Raw genomic sequence first — 21,594 nt, 5'->3', positions numbered from 1 at the left:
GTGATGGTGAGGGACTCAGAGGGGCACCCAGCTATGATTAGGCCTTATGGTGCTAGCACTGCCCTTAACCTTTGGGGGTGGGACGTGTTGGCACCTTGGGGCATACGGATTGGGACAAATTTTTAGCAGGGGTCACTGTGCGTAAGGTGGTTGATTAACACAACAATCCAAGTCAGACTCTGCTGAGTTAGTTGAATTAAGGGCTGTTATCATGGCTTTTCAATGATTCTCACAGGAACCTTTGAATTTGGTTACTGAAGCCAACTAGCAAAAGCTTTGTATACAATCAATCACCTTACAGTACCACAAAATTCAAATAATCCTGTTATTCTGAATCATTTTCTCTCATTGCAGTCTTCAGGAAAGACACAACTGCCCTGGGCAAAAGTCTGGGTGTGGAATTTACTCACTAACCAGTGGGAAGGCCCACATGAGCTTATCATTTGGGGTCATGGGTATGCTTGCGTTTCTACAGATACTGGGGTACGGTGGCTACCTTCAAAATATATTCGCCCTGACCTACGGCACCAGAGGCAGAACAGGTAACCTCCAAATGATGGCCAGAACTCCAACCATCCAAATGGTGACCAGAATGTAGATCATCAGCCTAATGACTCTTCTGATGGTGACCAAGATGTCGATCATCAGGCAGATGGTCCTTCTACAAGCAGAGACTGGGATGGTCCTTCCACAAGCAGAGACTGAACTTTAAATTTCTTGTTCTGGAGTCAGATAGTTAAAGCCTTAAGGACATATTTAGAATTAATAACTGATGTAAATTTCTATTTAGGATTAATAGTAGAGTTGTTATCTTATCAAACAAAAAGGGGGAATTGTAGACACAAACATGATGCTAGCAAGGATTTTCTTGCTATTTTCTAAGTCCGTGAGAGACTTTTCTCTCATGCAGAAGAGGTAGCAGGGAATGTAAACAACCAAGCCACCTGCAACCTTGAAAAGTCTTGCTTATGGTATAGTAGAAAAATATTTTGACAATGGATGTTTTAGGATTTTAGCCAATCACCCCAAAGCGGTGGCTGGTCCTTTGTCCAATTAGACTATGAAGAAAAAAGTCTATAAAAGGGTTTGTAAAATCAATCAATCAATCAATCTTGCTGCACAATTCCTGCCTGCTGGATCTTCTCTCCTCCTCCTCCTTATGGCTGCGGGACATGGTGATATACCCTAGGGCCCAGGCCTGCGGTAATAATTATCATGTTTTTTCCATCAATCACTGTTTAACCTCATACTCATTTTCCTTCCACCACTTTAGAGGAGCCATCCACAAATAGGATTTCTCCTTCAGTCAAGGGGAGCTCCGATAGGTCTTCTCTCGTTTTTGTCTGTAAATCAATAGTTTAAAGACACTTATGTTCTAATCTCTTCTCTGGTTCTCCATACAAAAACTGGGCAGGGTTTTAATTTTATTCCCAAACATTAGCTTATAGCCTTCTTCAACTAGGGTTAGCTGCTACTGCTTGGAAACATGTTGGCCACTCTCTGACAACTGGATCTGACAACTTGGATATATATGCAGTCGGTTTCCTAATTCCACACCATTCTTGTACCAAAACTCCATAAGCCACTCCTTCTACATTTACAAATAACTCAAACAACTTTCCTAAATCAGGCAAGGTTAACACTGGAGCAGTCATCAACTTTTCCTTCAACATTTTTAGTTTCTCTTCATCACTCTCCTTTCAATTTATAGGCTCATCTCCTACTAATTTCTCATACAAATATTTTACCAATTCTGTGTGTCTATCAGTCCATAATTTACAATAACCAATTAGTCCCAATAACTTCCTTACATCTGTCTTAGTCTTTGGAGCTGGCAACGATAATATCCCTTGTATACAGCTTGAGTCTAACTTCTTACAACCTTTTCCAATTAAATGACCCAAATATTTCACTTCAGGCTCTACAAACGGATATTTCCTTTTTGAAACCTTTAACCCTTTTTCCCCTAGAAAGTTTAATAACTTAATTGTTGTCCCCTGGACTTCTTCTTTCAGTTCCCCTGAAACTTACAAATCATCAACATACTGCAAAATCTGTACTTCGCCGATGGGTATGAACTGCTGCAATATTCCCTCCAAGGCCTGACCAAATAGATTTGGGGACTCAGTAAACCCTTGAGGTAGTCTAGTCCACTGCAATTGCTGTTTCCCTCCTGTATCTTCATCTTGCCATTCAAAGGCAAAACACCCTCACCTTTCCCTTCCCAGTGGGCAAGCCCAAAATGCATCTTTCAAATCAATGACACTGAACCAATCATGTCTGGCTGGTACCTTACTTAACAAAGTGTATGGGTTAGTTACTACTGGATATCGTGCAATAGTTTGTTTATTCACTTCCCTTAAATCTTGTACCAATCTATATGTACCATCTTGGTTTTTTACTGGTAATATTGGGGTATTATTCAGAGACATGCATGGTTCCAGAATTCCATCTTTGATCAAGTCTTTAATCAACGGAGTCAGTCCCTGTTTTCCCTCTGCTGAAATTGGGTATTGTTTTACTCTTATTGGTGGTATATTTGGTTTCATTCTAATCTCTATGGCGGAAATATCTAACAGTCCATGACCCCCTCCTTCCGCCCATACTCTCAGGTCTATCGCCTCTTCATCTTCTTGCCTTAGTATCATTATCCTCGCTACCATTCGCCCTTCTCCTGGTACCACACCTATTCTTAATTGTACCTGCAAGTCTCGACCCAAGAGATTGCACCCTAACTTAGGTATGTACAACAAGTTTACACATCCCTCTCTAGAATTTCCTTTTACTTGTACTTGTTCTATAATAAATACATCAAATGGGTTATTTTTAGCACCTTTTACTTTACATTTTTGATTACTTAATTTACACCCCGCTGGAAGCTTTGAAACACATGACCTCCAGTGTCAACTAAAAGCTCATATTCTTCGCTCTGGGGACCAACTTCTAAATTTACCAGGGGCTCCGTCTGATGTCCAATCTCCTTCCCCAGAGCGTAGAGGCCCTGACACCCCTAATCATCTCCTTTTAAAATCCTCTCTAGGGTGTCCTGTTCTTTTGCAATTGCCTTATCCATTTGCCGCTTTTTGCAGAATCTTTGTGTGTGACACTTTTTTTTGCAGTAATAACAAACTATCTCAACCCCGGGTGGTTTTCTCCACTTTTTTGGCTCTCCTTTTTTGTCTTGGTTTCGAAAGACAGGTGTCTGCTAAGGAAGGCAGAAGCCTCCCTTGAAGTGGCAGATATAACCCCTTTCCCTCTGAGTTATTATGATTTTGAAAAAAATCAAGGGCCTTTAGGCAAAGATGTGGGAAATAGGAATAACAGTTCTTTACTATTATATATATAACCAGTCAAACAAAACAGCAATAACTATGGCAGTAACAGCAAACACAAACCCAGTCCCAGCCTTCTTGGCTGTCAGGCTATTTCCCCTCGGGTGCAGTTCTGCTCGCAGCCGGCAGGGGCGCTGGCGGCTCCCGGTGAGCAGGGCAGGTGCGATGGTTCCCCCGCGGCTGCAGGGGGCGCTCCAGAGCGAGCTCGGGGAGCACGCGGCACTGGTGCCCCGGGGATATCAGGGAAGGATGGAACAAAGGTTTCACAAACCGCTGGGCAGCCGATCCCAGACTCTCGGGAACAGCAGGCTGGAATGGCAGGCTGGAACGGCAGGCACGAGCAGCAGGCTGGAGCGGCAGGCACAAACACAAATCCCGGGTGGCAGACGAGATGTATCCAAAAGGGGAACCCCCCGGAGATCCACGCAGGCAGGGGGAGCACGGCTACAACGCAGCGAAAGCTCGAAGCAGCAGCGGGGCAGGGCAGCCACAGCCTGGCCTCCAGCAGGGCAGGGAAAGCGGCTTTTGGGGGTCCCGGCGTTGTTTCCAGCAGGAAGAAAGAACGGCCAAAAAGAAAGAAGCAGCAGCTCCTTTCTTTGCAGCTTCTCTCTCCCGACGCTGAGAGCGAACTGACCCCACACCCAGGTGTAGACAAAGGAGTAGCCAGGCCCGCCCCACTCCCCTTTTTGTCTTTCTTAAGTACAGCTATTTGTCCCCTAGCAACATGTATATGGGAGAAAATTCCTTTAACAGGAAACAACTAAAACTAAACTAAAACCCCAACATTATCCACCCCGAATTTTTTCCCATACTAACATGTTACATGAAACTTAACTTTTTTAACCATATAAATCCATGCATCATCCAAATTATATGCAAATATACATGCTGATACTGATACAAGTACAGAGCCATGGGTAGTTCACCCTAAAACAAGGTCCCCTTGAGGTAAGCATCGGGTCTCTCCATCCTTTTGCATCACCCACCAGGTGCAACCTGGTCCCTGAGCAAAAACAACCCCACGGATGGGTTTTTCTTTGCTCAAGGCAGACTTTGCCCAAACAGTTTTTCCAAGCATACCTCTCATGTGCACCACTGGAACCTTATCCCCGTCTGTTGTTTGTAGGGGTTCAGATTGGGCACGGCCTGCTCGGCTGGTGGAACCTCGAGTGTTAACTAACCAGGTGGCTCTTGCTAAATGCATCTCCCAGTTTTTTGAAAGTCCCCCCACCCACTGCCTTCAAGGTGGTTTTAAGCAGTCCATTACATCACTCAACCTTCCCAGCTGCTGGTGCATGGTAAGGGATGTGGTACACCCACTCAATGCCATGTTCTCTAGCCCAGGTGTTTATAAGGCTGTTCTTGAAATGAGTCCCATTGTCAGACTCAATTCTCTCAGGGGTACCATGCCTCCAAAGGACTTGCTTTTCAAGGCCCAGGATGGTGTTATGGGCAGTAGCGTGAGGCACAGGGTAGGTCTCAGGCCATCCTGTGGTGGCTTCTACCATTGTGAGCACATAGCGCTTGCCTTGGTGGGTTTGAGGCAGTGTGATGTAATCAATCTGCCAGGCCTCCCCATACTTGTATTTGGACCATCGCCCACCATACCACAGAGGCTTCACCCGCTTGGCCTGCTTGATCTCAGCGCATGTCTCACAATCATGGATAACCTGGGAGATACTGTCCATGGTCAGATCCACCCCTCGGTCTCGTGCCCACTTATAGGTGGCATCTCTGCCCTGATGGCCTGAGGCATCATGGGCCCATCGAGCTAGTAACAGCTCTCCTTTATGTTGCCAATCCAAGTCTATCTGGGACACCTCTATTTTCGCAGCCTGATTTACCTGTTTGTTGTTACGATGTTCTTCATTAGCCCGGCTCTTGGGGATGTGAGCATCTACATGACAGACCTTCACGGATAGCTTCTCTACCCGAGTGGCAATGTCTTTCCACTCCTCAGCAGCCCAGATTGGTTTTCCTCTGCTCTGCCAGTTTGCCTTCTTCCACCTTTCCAGCCAACCCCACAGAGCATTGGCTACCATCCATGAATCAGTGTAGAGGTAGAGCTTTGGCCACTTCTCTCTTTCAGCTATGTCCAGAGCTAATTGGACAGCTTTGAGCTCAGCAAATTGGCTCGATCCACCTTCTCCTTCAGTAGCCTGTGCAACTTGTCGTGTGGGGCTCCATACAGCGGCTTTCCATTTCCGGCTAGCACCTAAAATTCGGCAGGAACCATCAGTGAAGAGGGCGTATTGTCTTTCACTCTCTGGTAGCTCGTTATATGGTGGGGCTTCTTCGGCACGTGTCACCTGCTCCTCTTCTTCTTCAGAAGATAACCCAAAAGTCTCACCTTCCGGCCAGTTCGTAATTATTTCCAAGATCCCAGGGCGACTTGGGTTTCCAATTCGGGCATGCTGCGTGATGAGGGTGATCCATTTGCTCCAAGTAGCGGCGGTGGCGTGATGCATGGAGGGAACCTTTCCTTTGAACATCCACCCCAGCACCAGTAGTCGGGGTGCCAGGAGGAGTTGTGCCTCCATGCCGATTACTTCTGAGGCAGCTTGGACTCCTTCATAAGCTGCCAAGATTTCTTTCTCTGTGGGAGTGTAGTTGGCTTCAGATCCTCTATAGCTTCGGCTCCAGAATCCCAGTGGTCGGCCCCGAGTCTCACCAGGCACCTTCTGCCAGAGGCTCCAGGACAGACCATTGTTCCCGGCTGCAGAGTAGAGCACGTTCTTCACCTCTGGTCCTGTCCTGACTGGGCCAAGGGCTACAGCATGAGCGATTTCCTGCTTGATCTGGGCGAAGGCTTGCTGCTGTTCAGGGCCCCAGTGGAAATCATTCTTCTTGCGGGTAACCAGGTAGAGAGGACTCACGATCTGGCTGTACTCGGGAATGTGCATCCTCCAGAAACCTATGGCGCCTAGGAAAGCTTGTGTTTCCTTCTTGTTGGTCGGTGGAGCCATTGCTGTGATCTTATCGATGACCTCAGTGGGAATCTGACGCCGTCCATCTTGCCACTTTACTCCCAGGAACTGGATCTCTCGGGCAGGTCCCTTGACCTTGCTCTTCTTGATGGCAAAACCAGCTTGCAGGAGAATTTGAATTATTCTCTCTCCTTTCTCAAACACTTCGGTTGCGGTGTTCCCCCACACAATGATGTCATCAATGTACTGCAGATGTTCTGGAGCCTCACCCTTTTCTAGTGCAGTCTGGATCAGTCCATGACAGATGGTGGGACTGTGCTTCCACTCTTGGGGCAGTCGGTTCCAGGTGTACTGCACGCCCCTCCAGGTGAAGGCAAACTGAGGCCTGCACTCTGCTGCCAGAGGAATGGAGAAAAATGCATTGGCAATGTCAATAGTGGCATACCACTTCGCTGCTTTGGACTCCAGCTCGTACTGGAGCTCCAACATGTCTGGCACGGCAGCGCTCAACGGTGGAGTCACTTCATTCAGGGCACGATAGTCCACAGTCAATCTCCATTCCCTGTCAGACTTGCACACAGGCCAGATGGGGCTGTTGAAGGGTGAGTGGGTCTTACTGACCACCCCTTGACTCTCCAGCTCGCGGATCATCTTGTGGATGGGGATCACAGCATCTCGATTTGTCCGATACTGCCGGCGGTGCACTGTCAAGGTGGCAATTGGCACTCGTTGCTCTTCCACTTTCAGGAGCCCAATTGCAGAAGGATTCTCTGATAGTCCAGGCAGGGTGTTCAATTGCCTAATGCCCTCTGCCTCCACAGCAGCAATCCCAAATGCCCACCTGAGTCCTGTTGGGTCTTTGTAATAGCCGTTCCGGAGGAAGTCTATGCCCAGAATACACGGGGCCTCTGGGCCGGTCACAATCGGATGCTTTTGCCACTCCTTCCCAGTCAGGCTCACCTCAGCTTCCAAAAGGGTCAACTGCTGTGATCCCCCGGTCACCCCAGCGATGGACACAGGTTCTGCCCCCACATGTCCCGATGGCATTAAAGTACACTGTGCCCCAGTATCAACCAATGCATCATATTTTTGTGGCTCTGATGTGCCAGGCCATCGAATCCACACTGTCCAGAAAACCCGGTTCTCCCGTGCCTCTTCCTGGCTAGAGGCAGGGCCCCTCTAACCCTGGTTATCATTCTTTCCCTGGGCGTACATGCTCGAGGTACCCTCAAGGGGATCTGACATATCATCCTCCCTTCTGTAATACCTGGCCGCTCGGTCACGGGAGGCTGAGGCTACTTTCATCTTAGCGGAACCCCCTCGGTTAGTGCCTCCCTCCTTGAGTTCATGCACCCGCGCTGCCAGGACAGAGGTGGGTTTCCCATCCCACCTTCTCATGTCTTCCCCATGCTCACACAGGAAAAACCACAGCTCAGCTCGTGGGGTGTACCCTCTCTCTCTGGCAGGGGGACGACGGGCTCTGACTTGGGGGCCTGTGACTCGCACTGGTGCCACACTGACCTCCCTCATCTCCTCCCTCATCTCCTTCATCTCCTCTTTGAGGTCCTGGACCACAGCAGAGAGATGAGCTTTCAGCAGGCCATTGACCATACTGTCATAATTCCTGAGCTTGTTGGCGACAGAGCCCACTGTTTCTTGGGTATTGTCAGCATCAATCGTTGCAATGAAGGTGGTGTATTGTGGTGGCCCTAGCTTTGTCAGGTTCCACATCATCTGTCCTGTGCACCTGACCTTATCAGGGTCATTATCATGCTGTCCATCCTTCCCAAAGAGTACCTCTAATACTGCCACCACCTCTCTTAGCTGCTGGATCCCTTCCTCGAGTGTCTTCCACTGCATTCTATGACGGTACTCCTGCATTCTTTCTTTGTGAATGAATCTTTCTCTCACACACGTTAAGAGCCGCTCCCAGAGAGAAAGGGGCCCTGGCTCCCTCAAAAATATCTGGTCCACACCTGGGTCCTGGGTCAACGAACCCAGATACCTTGACCCACATTGGGCGCCAAGATCTGTCTTGGTTTCGAAAGACAGGTGTCTGCTAAGGAAGGCAGAAGCCTCCCTTGAAGTGGCAGATATAACCCCTTTCCCTCTGAGTTATTATGATTTTGAAAAAAATCAAGGGCCTTTAGGCAAAGATGTGGGAAATAGGAATAACAGTTCTTTACTATTATATATATAACCAGTCAAACAAAACAGCAATAACTATGGCAGTAACAGCAAACACAAACCCAGTCCCAGCCTTCTTGGCTGTCAGGCTATTTCCCCTCGGGTGCAGTTCCGCTCGCAGCCGGCAGGGGCGCTGGCGGCTCCCGGTGAGCAGGGCAGGTGCGATGGTTCCCCCGCGGCTGCAGGGGGCGCTCCAGAGCGAGCTCGGGGAGCACGCGGCACCGGTGCCCCGGGGATATCAGGGAAGGATGGAACAAAGGCTTCACAAACCGCTGGGCAGCCGATCCCAGACTCTCAGGAACAGCAGGCTGGAATGGCAGGCTGGAACGGCAGGCACGAGCAGCAGGCTGGAGCGGCAGGCACAAACACAAATCCCGGGTGGCAGACGAGATGTATCCAAAAGGGGAACCCCCCGGAGATCCACGCAGGCAGGGGGAGCACGGCTACAACGCAGCAAAAGCTTGAAGCAGCAGCAGGGCAGGGCGGCCACAGCCTGGCCTCCAGCAGGGCAGGGAAAGCGGCTTTTGGGGGTCCCGGCGTTGTTTCCAGCAGGAAGAAAGAACGGCCAAAAAAAAGAAGCAGCAGCTCCTTTCTTTGCAGCTTCTCTCTCCCGATGCTGAGAGCGAACTGACCCCACACCCAGGTGTAGACAAAGGAGTAGCCAGGCCCGCCCCACTCCCCTTTTTGTCTTTCTTAAGTACAGCTATTTGTCCCCTAGCAACATGCATATGGGAGAAAATTCCTTTAACAGGAAACAACTAAAACTAAACTAAAACCCCAACATTATTCCTCTGCTTCTCCTTTTGACTCTTCTCTCCCAGCTCCTACACTCTCTTTTGCTATGGCCAGCATAATCTTTGCCTTCGTCTTAATCTTTTCTTCTTCTCTCCTTAAATACACCTTTTGCACCTCCCTCAACAGTTCATTAAGGCCTCTTTCCTGCCAATCATCCGCCTTCTCTAATTTCCTCCAAATATCAGTCCACGCCCTGGTTACAAGCTGTATCTTTACCAATATTTGTCCCTCTGGACTTTCTGGATCAACACTCGAATACAACTGAAAGTTTCTTTTTAACCTTTCCAACCATGCACTAGGTGTCTCATCCTTCTCCTGTTGGCTATCAAAAGCTAGCCTTGCATTACTTGTCCTAGGAACTGCTTCTCGTATTCCCCTTACTATCAAAGATCTATAGTCTCTCATATTTCTTCTGCCCAGCTCCTCATTAGGATCCCAATCTGGTTGATTATTTGGCATCTTTTCCCCCCCTCGGGGACCAATCCTGTTTTCCCTTTCCCAGATTCTCATCCCTGCTGCAGGTATTAATTGGATCTCTTCCGGGGAGAAAAGGATACCAAAAATAGAGTTCAATTCCTCCCATGTATACATACTAGGTCCTAGAAATTGGTCTAACTGATTTGATATCCCTATAGGGTCTTCTAATAAACTCTTTGTTTCTTTTTTAAAGTTCCTGACCTCAGAAGCTGTTAATGGTGCATTTACAAACCCTGTTCCTCCCCTAGCACCCCCCATGGGTACCTCTCTCAGTGGCAACAACTTCTCCACTACTTCTTCCTTGGACTGACACCTTTTTCCTTGAGACCAAGTGTTATAATTGTGCTGACTTGAGCTCCCTTCTGATTTTTTCTGTTTCTCTATTTCTGCATTCCTACAACAAAAATGTCCATCAACTTCCTGAGAACCTTGGAGTCCATCCCCTCCCTGTTCAGTTCCTTTACTAGGAACTGGTTCCTCAGCAGGTGACTGAGACATCAAAGAGAAACTAAAGGGAACAGACTGAAATGTAGGAGGCGTAATAAGGGACATAGGGAGACTCTGAGATATTAAGGAGGGATCTGGAGAATAAGGCTGGACTACAAAAGGAGCAGGGAACGGTGTCGGGCGGACAACTGGGGTTTTGGGTTCTGGATTAGTATATACAGGAGGAGGCTGAGGTAGAGGTGGAGGTGCGGGCAGTGGTACTGGTTGACTAGAAGGGGGTACTGGAGGGGTAGGAGGGTGAACTATAGGTGGTGTTGGTGGAGAGGGAGGTGGGAGGTGATCTAAAGGATCCCATTCCCTCTTACGGCTTTCCTCCTTTTCTTCTCTTTCCCTCTTTTTCCATTTTGTACACTCCTATCTTTTTGTCCCAAATCTCATTTTCTAACCAGCAAGCTGCATATTGAACCTCCTCATTTTGGGACTCCTTTAGATTAATATATTTATTTAAAGCTACACATAAGCATTTTTCTTCAGATACATACCAGGGCCAATAAACGGGTCCTTCTTGAATCCTCTCCTTTGACCAAATCTCAACACTATACTTTATCATTTTAATTTTATCCAATTTTTTATAATTGTCATCAGTGTCCCAGTTTTCGAGCATTTCCCTCAAGGGACTATTGGGAGGAATGCCTTTTATCTTGTTCTTTTCCTTCTTTAACTTCCGGGAATTCTTCCCTGCACACTGACCCATGATTCAATAATAATTGGATTATAATTTAAATATTTAATGCATTACCAAAATAATTCAAGTCTTATATTTAAATTAATTCCTTAATATGAAAACCTAATAAGACTGCTGGTCTAGAATGATAACCCAAGGTATCTCAATAATGCGGGAGAGAAAAAGAATAAAAACTATGTGTGGGAACCTCAAAGAGATTGTGGGAACTAAAAAAAATGGCGGTCCGTGGGAAAATACTGTGAGAATATAAACAAGCCTCATAGGTTACTAGAAACTGGGTGGACCCTGAAGTTTTCCAGCCCCTCTCCTTCCGTAACTTCCAACACCACCCCTTTCCTGGAGCTGGGGGCGTTCCACAAATTTTAAGATGGCCCTCGTTAGCTGTTGTGAGAACTTTCTCTAGAATTGAGACACCTTTCACAGCCTTTAACCAAGCCCTGACCGCTCCAGTGAAGTTACCAACAACCACCTCAACAACTCTGCGATTTAAAACCTTCTTATATTTGAAGAAATACGTAAAATCCCAACACCATACTGGCAAGCTCACTCTTACCCAAATACACAAACATATCCACGTATAATACACTCCAAAACAAATAAAAGCGCCTACACAAACTAAATATTCTACATTCATATACTCTCTCCTTAATAGACGGCCTGAGGACTATTGGATGAACCTCACCTCAGAACCTCGCCTATCAGGTCCCCGCAATCACGCAACCAAATCAATCTCCCCCCACCCCCCCAAAAAAATTATATCTATATCACTGATAAGAAGTTACAAAAAAAAGTATTTAGATGTAACAAATACTAACAGAATACACTCAAGTAGTCTTGGACTCCAAATTAAAAGATAAAATCACTTAGACATATATAAAACAAAAATAAAACTTACCTCTATCTTGGCAGATTCTAACACCCCCTCTCACTCCTATTGAGTGAGGGAGCTTCTCACAACCGGTGGCCTCTCCTTGTCACCGTGTTGCCAGGAATTTTTCTCACTCCCTCAAAGAATCCCCAGCACACAGGATTTCCAGCTTGAAGCGCCGTGAGAAACTTCCCCCCCTTGCGAGTCCACACTCGGGATCCCTCACTCGGGGTCCTAATCCCCCTTGGGTTGGGTACCTTCCCCTTCCCCTGCCAGAGAAGGGGCAATCCCCTGTCCGGCGGCCACACGGACCTGATGGTCTCCGGGCAGAAGTTATCAACCTCCAACCTCAAGTTGGAGCTAGGAGGGTCCTAGTTCCCCGGGTGCCAGATCTCCCCTTGATCTGCCCTGAGGAACTGCCCTCCAGGCAGCCTTGGCTGGTGAGGCTACCGTGTTCCCCACCCCCCCCCCCTCATTGGGCTTTGAATGAAAAATAACCACAACTTTACTGCAAAATTAAATAGAATTCCAAATAGCACATTTTTAAAGAGAATAGAAATACATTAATCATTCAAGTAATTTAGCCGTTAGTGCCGTTAGAGATTTCTTTTCCTTGCAGTTTTGTCCTGGGTACCTGGATTTCAGTCTCAGAATCAGAATCATAGAATGGTTTGGGTAGGAAAGGATCTCAAAGATTGTTTAGTTCTAATGCCCCAGACATTGGCAGGAACACCTTTCACTAGACCAGGTTGCTCAGAGCTGCATCCAGCCTGGACTTCAACACTTCCAGGGATGAGGCATCCATAATTTTTCTGGGCAACCTGTTCTAGTGGCTCACCACCCTACAGCAAAGATCTTCCTCCTGGTATCTAATCAAAGCCTACCATCTTTCATTTGATTTCATTCCTCCTTTTCCTGTCACTGCATGCTCTTATAAAAAGTCTCTCTCCATCTTCCTTGAAGGGCTCCCTTTCAGGTGCTGGAAGGCCACAATTAGGTCATGCTAAAGCCTTCTCTTTTCCAGGCTGAACACTCCCAATTCTCTCAGCCTTTCCTCATAGGAGAGGTTCTCCATCCCTTTGATGAACGTGGTGTCCCTCCTCTACACTTGCTCCAACAGGTCCATGTCTGTTGGGGAAGATGAAACAGGAAAGCCTTGTAAATATGATTGCCTGACAAAAGATTTTGGGAATATGAAAACTACAGGCAACATCGAAATGAAAGCCACTTTTGAAATACCAAGTCTTAGTTACTGAACAACTAGAAAACAATGGTATGGCCAACTGAAGTAATCCCCTCTTGATGGAACAATACCCTCTGCTTGCAAACAGGTCCAAGGGTCAGAGCAGACCCTACTAGCTCAGCAGAAGGGGTCCAAAGAGTAGTTTTTAGAAGTTAAGATGTAACACTCTATGGTAATATAAGAACTCTTATAGGCTGTATGTAAATGCTATAGGATTTGTATCTTGTATTAGATTGGTTAGTGACAATTAGAATATTCAGTACAGAAGATGATTTATTGTATTGTAACCAGGACTTCAGTCTCTTCCACTTCTACTCTTGCTCTTACTCTTGCTCTTACACTCTATCTCTCTCACCCGTTCACTCTCTTGGTCTCTTGGGCCTGCTCAGAGCTGAGTCTACCAGCTCTGAGCAGTGCCCCAATACCCACGCCCTTTACAATAAACCGACTGTGTCCCAAGACCTGCCTATAGAGAGATCTCTTGTCTCCATCCGTCTACGTCCAGCCGTCACTTAACCTACACATGTCCTTCCTGTGCTGGGACCACACAGCTGGATGCAGCACTGCAGGTGGGCTCTCACCAGAGAAGAGGGGCAGAATCCCCTCCCTCGACCTGCTGCCCACACTGCTTTGGATGCAGACCGGGACATGGTTGAGTCCTATATCAGAATTTTTAAATTCATTTTCTCTTTGAATTGAAAACCAACGAGACTATCTCATTGGTTGTACAAGGTAAATTTGGTATGATTTATGTTTTTATTTTGAAAATGGCTCTGCCTCAGCAGCAGTAGTCATTCTTAGAGTCCTTCCAGGGGTTGGTGCCCTGGGAGTGGGTGCCTCTGGGCAGCCTGAAGGGTCACTTGTTCACAACAGAATTGTTCAGATCTTTGAGGTGAAATCCTGAGACAGTCTATGCCTGGGATCATGCAGCAAATAATAAGCAGAGATGAGAGCAGAATAAAGACCTCCAGACTTTCGGGCATGTGTTTTAACTACTAAATCACTTCTCCTACAGGAAGCCAAGGAAAGTGTGGTCTTTCCATTTGGTACTGAATCTGTATTCTCCCTGGCATCCCTACTTCTGTATAGATTTATGGGTCATACCTTCAGCATTCATACTCCTCCATACTCCTGCCACTTTTATCCTGTTCTTCTTCCATGTCTTAACTGGGGTCTTTTCCTTTGCAATATCCAGTACCGCTCAGTACTCTCGGCCTGTAGTGATGCAAGGGGATGCTTGGCCTTTCTGTCCACTGTAGGTCTTCACAACCCTTGTATTCTCTCTCCTGTAGTGATGCAAGACTCATCTTGAATTCTCACACATATGTTGCCCCTGCGTCCCTCTGGAGCAGTTCCCACTTAACCCGGTCAGCTCTGGACGCAGCAGGCTGCGGGGGCCAGCCTCCGGAATCCAGGAGACTGGAGGTCTGGCTCGTGGGTCCTCCCACAGGACCGCGGCGATATAGGCAGGTGGCGGAGGAAGGAGGCAGGCTCAAATCTGGGTAAAATCCGGGAAGTTTATTTTGCCCTCAAGCACAAGGTCTCACCTCCCAGGGGACCCCAGCTCAGAGCCCCGAGGTGAGCCTGTGCTGAAGCTTTTATGGGGGGGCGGTGACAAGGGAGGGATCACAAGAATAACCAAACAGTAGAGGGGAGGGTGTGGTAAACAGGGTAAAGGGCGCACAAAGGAACCAGTCATAGGAGAAGAAGGGATGGACCCTTTCCCCATGGCCAATCACTCGACGCTCCAGCCAGAGCTTTCTAGAAGCCTGGGAGGAGTGCCAGCGCGATTGGCAGGGGCCTGGGAGGAGGCAGAGAAGGAAAGTAAAGCAATTAACATGAAACAGGGAGGGTACAAACTGGGTTATTGCAACAAATACAAATCTAAGGGGAGATCCAGACTGAACCAAACAGAAACACACTCCCACAATATGTCATATCTCTGATCACGTAAAAATTCAAGTCCCTCCTGATCAGCTACTCTGCTGAATACTTATGAGGATACAAAAATTCAGAAAGCATCTAGACAGATGATTTTTGGTTTGATTCTTTTGTGTGTCTAAAATTTATCTTATAAGGTCCACTTTTTTTCTCTACCCTGTTCTTCCACTTTATCTCTCTCTGTCTTTGTGACTTCTAAGCTCCCTATTTTTTAGCTCCTGCCCATGGTGGTCTTTCCAATCCTCCTGGAAGCAGCAACTCCTTCCAGTCAAATTACACTGAGAATAAAACCAGCCTCTGAGACTTTTTGATAAGATGAAGATTTGGCAATTGACAATCTTAATGTATAGTTCAAGAGTGAATGTATATACCGTAAGTACCACTGCAGCTTCATTTTTTTCTCAATGCAGTGGTGAGAAGAGATGTGCTATAACTCAGGCTGAAGCTAACAACATGAAGTGTGTGGAGGAAATTTTAAAAATATTCCTCTCTTCTTTGAAACAGTATCCATGGAGCCCCAGACTGACTGTAACTGATCTTCTACCCCTTTTTTCCAAATAACTTGAACCCTCCTACTCTGGATTCTTTAAACTGGAGCTCTTAATATTCCTCCTGCATTATAGGTAGTGCATTTCCCTTGTCTGCATGAGATGCTCTTTAAGTTCAGCCTTTTACTCTGTGCTTCAGCTGGTCTATGTGGTGTGGTGAGTTTTTTCCTCCTGCTGTCTGTAGCCTTAAAAAGATCAAATTATTCTGCAATTATTATTTCTTTTACATTATTAATTATTTTTAAAGATTCATGTAAAGGCAGTGTGCATTTGTGTCTGCATCTTTTTTCTGTATCTATATATAGAATATAGAAGAAATTAAGTCAAGCAGCTCAACTGTTTGCTTTCCATCCTCACACTACAGTTCCTGCAGGTATGCTTGCTTGGTTAAGTGTTACCAGGACATCCCATGGCTCTGTTGTTTGGAAACTAATGGACACTGTTGCAGTTGTCTCTTTAAATCAAGCATTGACTGTGTGCTATTGTGTGGTTAACAGCCAAGAGCTAAAATTCACTAGTAGCTTACAAAAAAGGGAATTCTAGCAAGACTGAATGCCTAGTCAAGCACAAATAATCTAACTTGGAGAGACATGGAGTTGATGGTTGATGGATTGACTGCTCAGTGGATAAAGAACTGGCTGGATGGCTGCACGTGAAAAGTTTTGGTCAAGAGCTCATTGTTCATGTGGAGACCAGTGTCTCCTCTCAGGGGTTGGTACTGGGACTGATACTGTTCAACATCTTTGTCAGCAGCATGGTGTCTTAGGTTACAATATAAGATGTAACCAAAAGTATATATTCTATCACCATCTGTTAAAACTAGGTGGGGCAATGTTCTTTATCTCTTCCATGACACATCCCTGATAACTCCCTCCAGGCAATATCTTCTGTTAATGAGCCATCTAGCCTCACTGCATGACTCAAAATTACATCCTCCCATTGTGAGATGCTCTGCCCAGGGGAGGAACCAAGCATTCCTACCTGGATATAATCTGAGGTTTGGAACACCACAGTCAGCGCTACCTATTGGATTCCCAGAGGACCTTCAGGTGAAGACCAGACCCTTCTACAGGATCACCACTTCAACAGGACCACTTCAAAGAGGACTGCTACCACCACCCTGACTAACAGGATGTCAGGTTGTATCCTGATTCTGTCAGTGTTCTTGTACTATTGCATCTATTTTAGTTTTCCTATTAAATCATAATTCTGACTTGCGATCTCCCACTGGTTTGTTTTCAAACTGGTACACGTGGACAGTGGCATTGAACACAAGTTCATTGACAACATCAAGCTTTGTGGTGCAGTCAACTCTCTGAAGGGAAGGAATGCCATCCAGAGGGACCTTGGACAGGTTAGAGAGGTGGGACTGTGAAAACCTCATGAAGTTCAACAAAGCGAAGTGCAAGGTCCAATACCTGGGTTGTGGCAATCACAGACACAACAACAGGTTGAATGGAGAATTGACTGAGAGCAGCTGTGTGGAGAGACTTGGGGGTGATGGGTTGATGAAAAACTCAACATGACCTGGCAATGTGCACTCACAGTCCATAAAGCCAACTGAATCCTGGGCTGCATGAAAAGCAGGTTGAAGGAGGTGATCCTCTCCCTCTACTTTGCTCTTGTCAGACCTCATCTGGAGCGCTGCATCCAGCTCTGGTCTCCCCAACATAAGAAGGACATGAAACTGTCAGGTTTTTGCGTGCTAGCTCAAAGAGAACCCAGAGGTCTAGCCTCAACCTGACTGCACTACGGCAGGCACAGACACACATGAAAGCACAGGCAGAAGAGGGTGCGCTCCTCACCCAAGGACAGGGTATGAAGGCACGCAGGCAGAGGCAAAGAAGGAGAGAGTGGACTCTCCATGTAATTTCTACACAGAAGGTTTATTGAGGTGAGGCAATGGGGGGAGGAGATGGAGAGCCAAATATCTGACAGGGTCCAGGGATTTTATACTGGGGATAGGAAAGGCGGGGATAATGGATACAGCAAATGGGATACTTGACAGGAAACAGTGCTGAGGGCAAGGGAACCAAAGGAAATAACACAAAGGAGGGATTTAGGGAAGGAACCAATGGGGCATCAAGGAACAAAGAACTTTCTAGAACTGATACATATTAAACTTGGGAAATGAATATACACAACCTCATACATAAAGCATGGAGAGAAAAACACTAACCAATCAGGGGAAAACATGCAAACAGCAGAACAAAGGAATCATGGGTTCTCACTATGACTGCAAAGTTATATACTAAACTTGGGTTGCTGACCGCCACAGCTGGTTGTCTGAGTTCTCCTCAGGAGACAGAGTGGCTGGAGTCACCTGCACCAAAACATGAAACTACTGGAGCAAGTCCAGTGAAGGCCATGAAGCTGATAAGAGGACTGGAGCACCTGCCCTACAAAGACAGGCTGAGAATGTTGGGGCTGTTCAGCCTGGAGAAGAGAAGGTTGGGTGGAGAAGGGGGCCTCCAGGGAAGCCAGAGAGGGACTCTTTGTCAGGAAATGTAGTGGTAAATGCAATGGGTAAAAACTGAAAGAAGGAAAATTTGGGCTAGATATGAGGAAGAAGTTTTTTACTGACAGAGTGGTGAGATACTGGAACAGATTACCCAGTGATGTTGTGGATGCCCCATCCCCAGAAGCATTCAAGGCCAGATTGGATAAGGCCTTGAGCAACCTGGTCTAGTGGGAGATGTCCCTGCTTATGGCAGGGGAGGGTGAGACTAGATGGTCTTCAAGGTCCCTTCAAATCCTTAGCACTCTATGATTCTATGAAATCAGTCTTGGTTTTGGCTTTCTTTTTAATTTTTTTTTAATGATATCCAACAAAATAACTTCTGGGAAATCAGTATTCCTAAAGATAAATAAATATCATGAAGCTTCAACCATGAAGCTCATGTGACACAATCAAGCCCTTAATAGCCCGTGATCTCTAATAAACGTAATGAATTTTTAGAGACATCAAAGTGGAATATTCCCTGTGGAGAAAAATAGCTGAGAAGGGCTGCATTGAGCATTACAAGATCTAATTTGGTTGCCCTGTCAGGCATATTATTTTACTTGATTTGCCACATGCTTTTAAAAAAGAAACCTCATTTTGCTGTATCTGTTGAGCACTAAAAAGATACTCCCAATTCCTTTATACTCAATAATTTTTAGAAATCTGGGCACCATTATTAGCATGTTTTGGGTATGTCTCAGTAATCAAATGTCATGGGATTAACAGTTCTCTGTTTGACATTCTGCTCTGAAGTCACTGAAGGATTGCATTTGCTCTCATTTGCATTGTACTACATTACTTACAAGGCTCACAACATTTCTATCTTATTCTGTAGGATTCATAAAAAGAACAAAAGTACTGTTTCAAGAATTGATTGCCAAGGGACCTTCTTTCAAATAGCCTTGATTCAATTATAGTTTGATATTTTCCATTTCTGTTTTTTGTTAATCTATCAAATAAGTGTTTAGTAATGACAGCAATAATAACAATTTCAGCAGAATTTATTACAGTGCAAAAATTGGTTTTGTACAAGACCAGATTTATGAATACATTAAGACACTTATCTCCATAATAAATACTAATTCTGAATGGAAGGAATACTGAAATTAAAGCTGAATGGGTATTCTTTACTGATTAGATCAGTCCTTGAAAACTAAGTGATTTCCTTCAAAGCTTATTTCTTCAAGGGTTAGAACAGTAAAATTTTCCACTGATTAGAGGCAAAAGTAAATTAAAATGCCCTGTTCTGAATTAGCTTCTCTCAGAATCAAACTTCATTTATTACTTTATTACATTACTATTAATTAGCTGAAATAATACTCTTCTCTAAAATTCTCCCGTTTACATTATTAACTCAAAAAAATAATTTCATTCAAAGGTTGGACACCTTTAGTTTATTTCATGTGTATGCATGGTAATGTTTGGGTTGGCCTGTGTGTGCTTGATAATGGTGATGCTTACAAATCATTTAGGTGCCTTGGCCCAGAATTTCTGCACCTGCCTCTGAAACTATTTCATAAAGGACAAAAAGGCTTTTTTCCAAAAGTAGCTCTGCTCAGTGGTACCAAGCAATAGGACAAGAAGCAACAGGCAGAAGCTGTTGCACAGGAAGTTCTACCTGAACATGTGGAATAACTTCTTTACTGCGTGGGTGCCTTAGCACTGGAACAGGTTGCCCAAAGAGGCTGTGGAGTCTCCCTCACTGGAGATATTCGGGAATAATCTGGACAAAATCCTTTTCCGTGTGCTCTGAGATGACCCTGCTTGAGCAGGGAGGTTGGACCAGGTGACCTAGTGTTCCTTGGTCCCTTCCAACATTATTCATTCTATGATTTATTTTAAAAAAGAGAAGGAAGGATATTAAGTTGTAGAAAGTTGTTTATGAGAGTTTTTGCAATTATTTAAGTGCATCATTTTGAGATCTGATAATATGATTTGTTCCTTTTAAAATTTTACTAAATAAATTCTAAGTTTGAAGACAAACAATGAAATACTCATTAAAACTGGCCTTCCACTTGACTTTTTCATGTTTTCATCTGCTCCAGGTGAGAATTGTAGCTGAATGAATCAAAAAACATGCAGGCAAATTTTTGTTGTGCCTTTTAAGATTTCAGTGAAACTGTTTCTTCTGACATAGATGTCTAAGAGCCTGTAGAAACTGAAAATTCGCAAATTCAGTTTACAAAAAGCACACCCTCCTCTGTAGTTTGCACGTATTATGGAGATTTTCTTTTTTCTCTCCCTCCCCCCCCCCCTATTTTTTTTTCTTTTTAAAGTGTCTGTTTGGGGCTTTTTTGCTTTTTTTTGCTTTGTTCGGTGGTTTTTTTGTGAAAGTGTACGCTACTTAGGTGTCTGGATTCAAAGGTTGACTGCTGACTGCTGTTGAATTGATCTGGCAGCATAGATGTTGGGCTCCATTCTAAGCTCTTTGGAGCTCAAGAAGCTTGTTCAGTGCATCAATCAGTGATTGATTTCATTAAACATTACTAACAATATAACTGAACTGTTACATTTTCTTTAAAAATAAGGAAGCTGATGATTGTCCTGTCATACTGTGTAGGCTTCAAATTTTCTGTCTTTTGTTTCTAATGAAGAGTATAACACTTTACTGTATCATCATTGCAAGACAAGTAAAAATAAGGATGTCCTACATGGCATGGGGTTTTTTAAAATATTGGGGTTTAGATCAAAAAAAGAACTTGTCATATGTGCTTTCTCCCTATGCACAGTCATGGGCACTATTTCAAATATGTTACTAGACCACTCATGATAAGAAAGACCAATACAAACCCCTTCACCTATGTAATAAATTACAATATATGAACTGTCATTAAACTCTAGATTTAAAAAAATACAAAACTACAGAGTGAGAGTGGGTGTATTAGTAACTATATTTCAAGCTGAAAACTCTTAATAAAATTACTTTGGGATTTTAAGATACAATGCATTACTGCACCTTGCATGTTTGGAAAAATCTGCATTGCAAATAGGTGAATTCAGAATTCTGGAGATGTTTCAGTAAACAGACAACTTAGGTGAGCCATATTGGATTATAATAATGTTTATGATAAACTGGCATTAATTTCTGTTCTCTTGAACTTCTTATTACTGAAGAGCAGCTAATGGAGAGATCTTCATAGTCACCTAATCTTTATTTGTGTTTCTTTTGAAACACACTGTGCTGAGCATAAATGTCAGGCTTCTCTAATTGGAAATTACTGAAATTCAGTTAAATATGCTGTTACAATCATAAGAAGAACAAGATGTACTTTCCTCTTTCTGGAATCCTATCCTCTTGTCATAGGTTAGCAAGCATAGTCCCGGAAGGGATGTCCTTGCTAAGGGGTGCTTACAGCTTCCTCTGGGAACTGATAGAACCTATCAGCTGGCCAGTTTGAATATGGACAATTCTTTAAGCCACTTAAAGTTGTGGCCGCCTCTGTGATACACACTTAAGAATAGACAAACCCCCCACAGCTCTCTCTCTCTCTCGTTTCTGGTGCTGGGACAGGTGGTTGCAGGGCCCATGCAGTGCCCAGTGGGCCCGGCCCAGGCCCTGCTCGGGCCAGGCCGGGCCAGGC

At 45.1% G+C, this 21,594-nt stretch overlaps 1 long non-coding RNA gene across 1 annotated transcript; it reads right to left on the bottom strand.

Moving 5' to 3' along the window:
* Positions 1-694: 694 nt before the first annotated feature.
* On the bottom strand, positions 695-19,744 carry LOC125327927. The gene is made up of 3 exons (XR_007204454.1): positions 19,620-19,744; positions 3,007-3,010; positions 695-706 (listed from the first exon to the last, which is right to left on the bottom strand). It is a non-coding gene; the product is annotated as an uncharacterized LOC125327927 (long non-coding RNA).
* Between the last annotated feature and the right edge of the window lie 1,850 nt (positions 19,745-21,594).

The sequence above is a fragment of the Corvus hawaiiensis genome, chromosome 6 (genome assembly GCF_020740725.1).
Source record: "Corvus hawaiiensis isolate bCorHaw1 chromosome 6, bCorHaw1.pri.cur, whole genome shotgun sequence".
NCBI lineage: Eukaryota > Metazoa > Chordata > Aves > Passeriformes > Corvidae > Corvus > Corvus hawaiiensis.
Note: the sequence above shows the minus strand (reverse complement) of the source record. Positions and strands in the feature narration are given on the sequence as shown.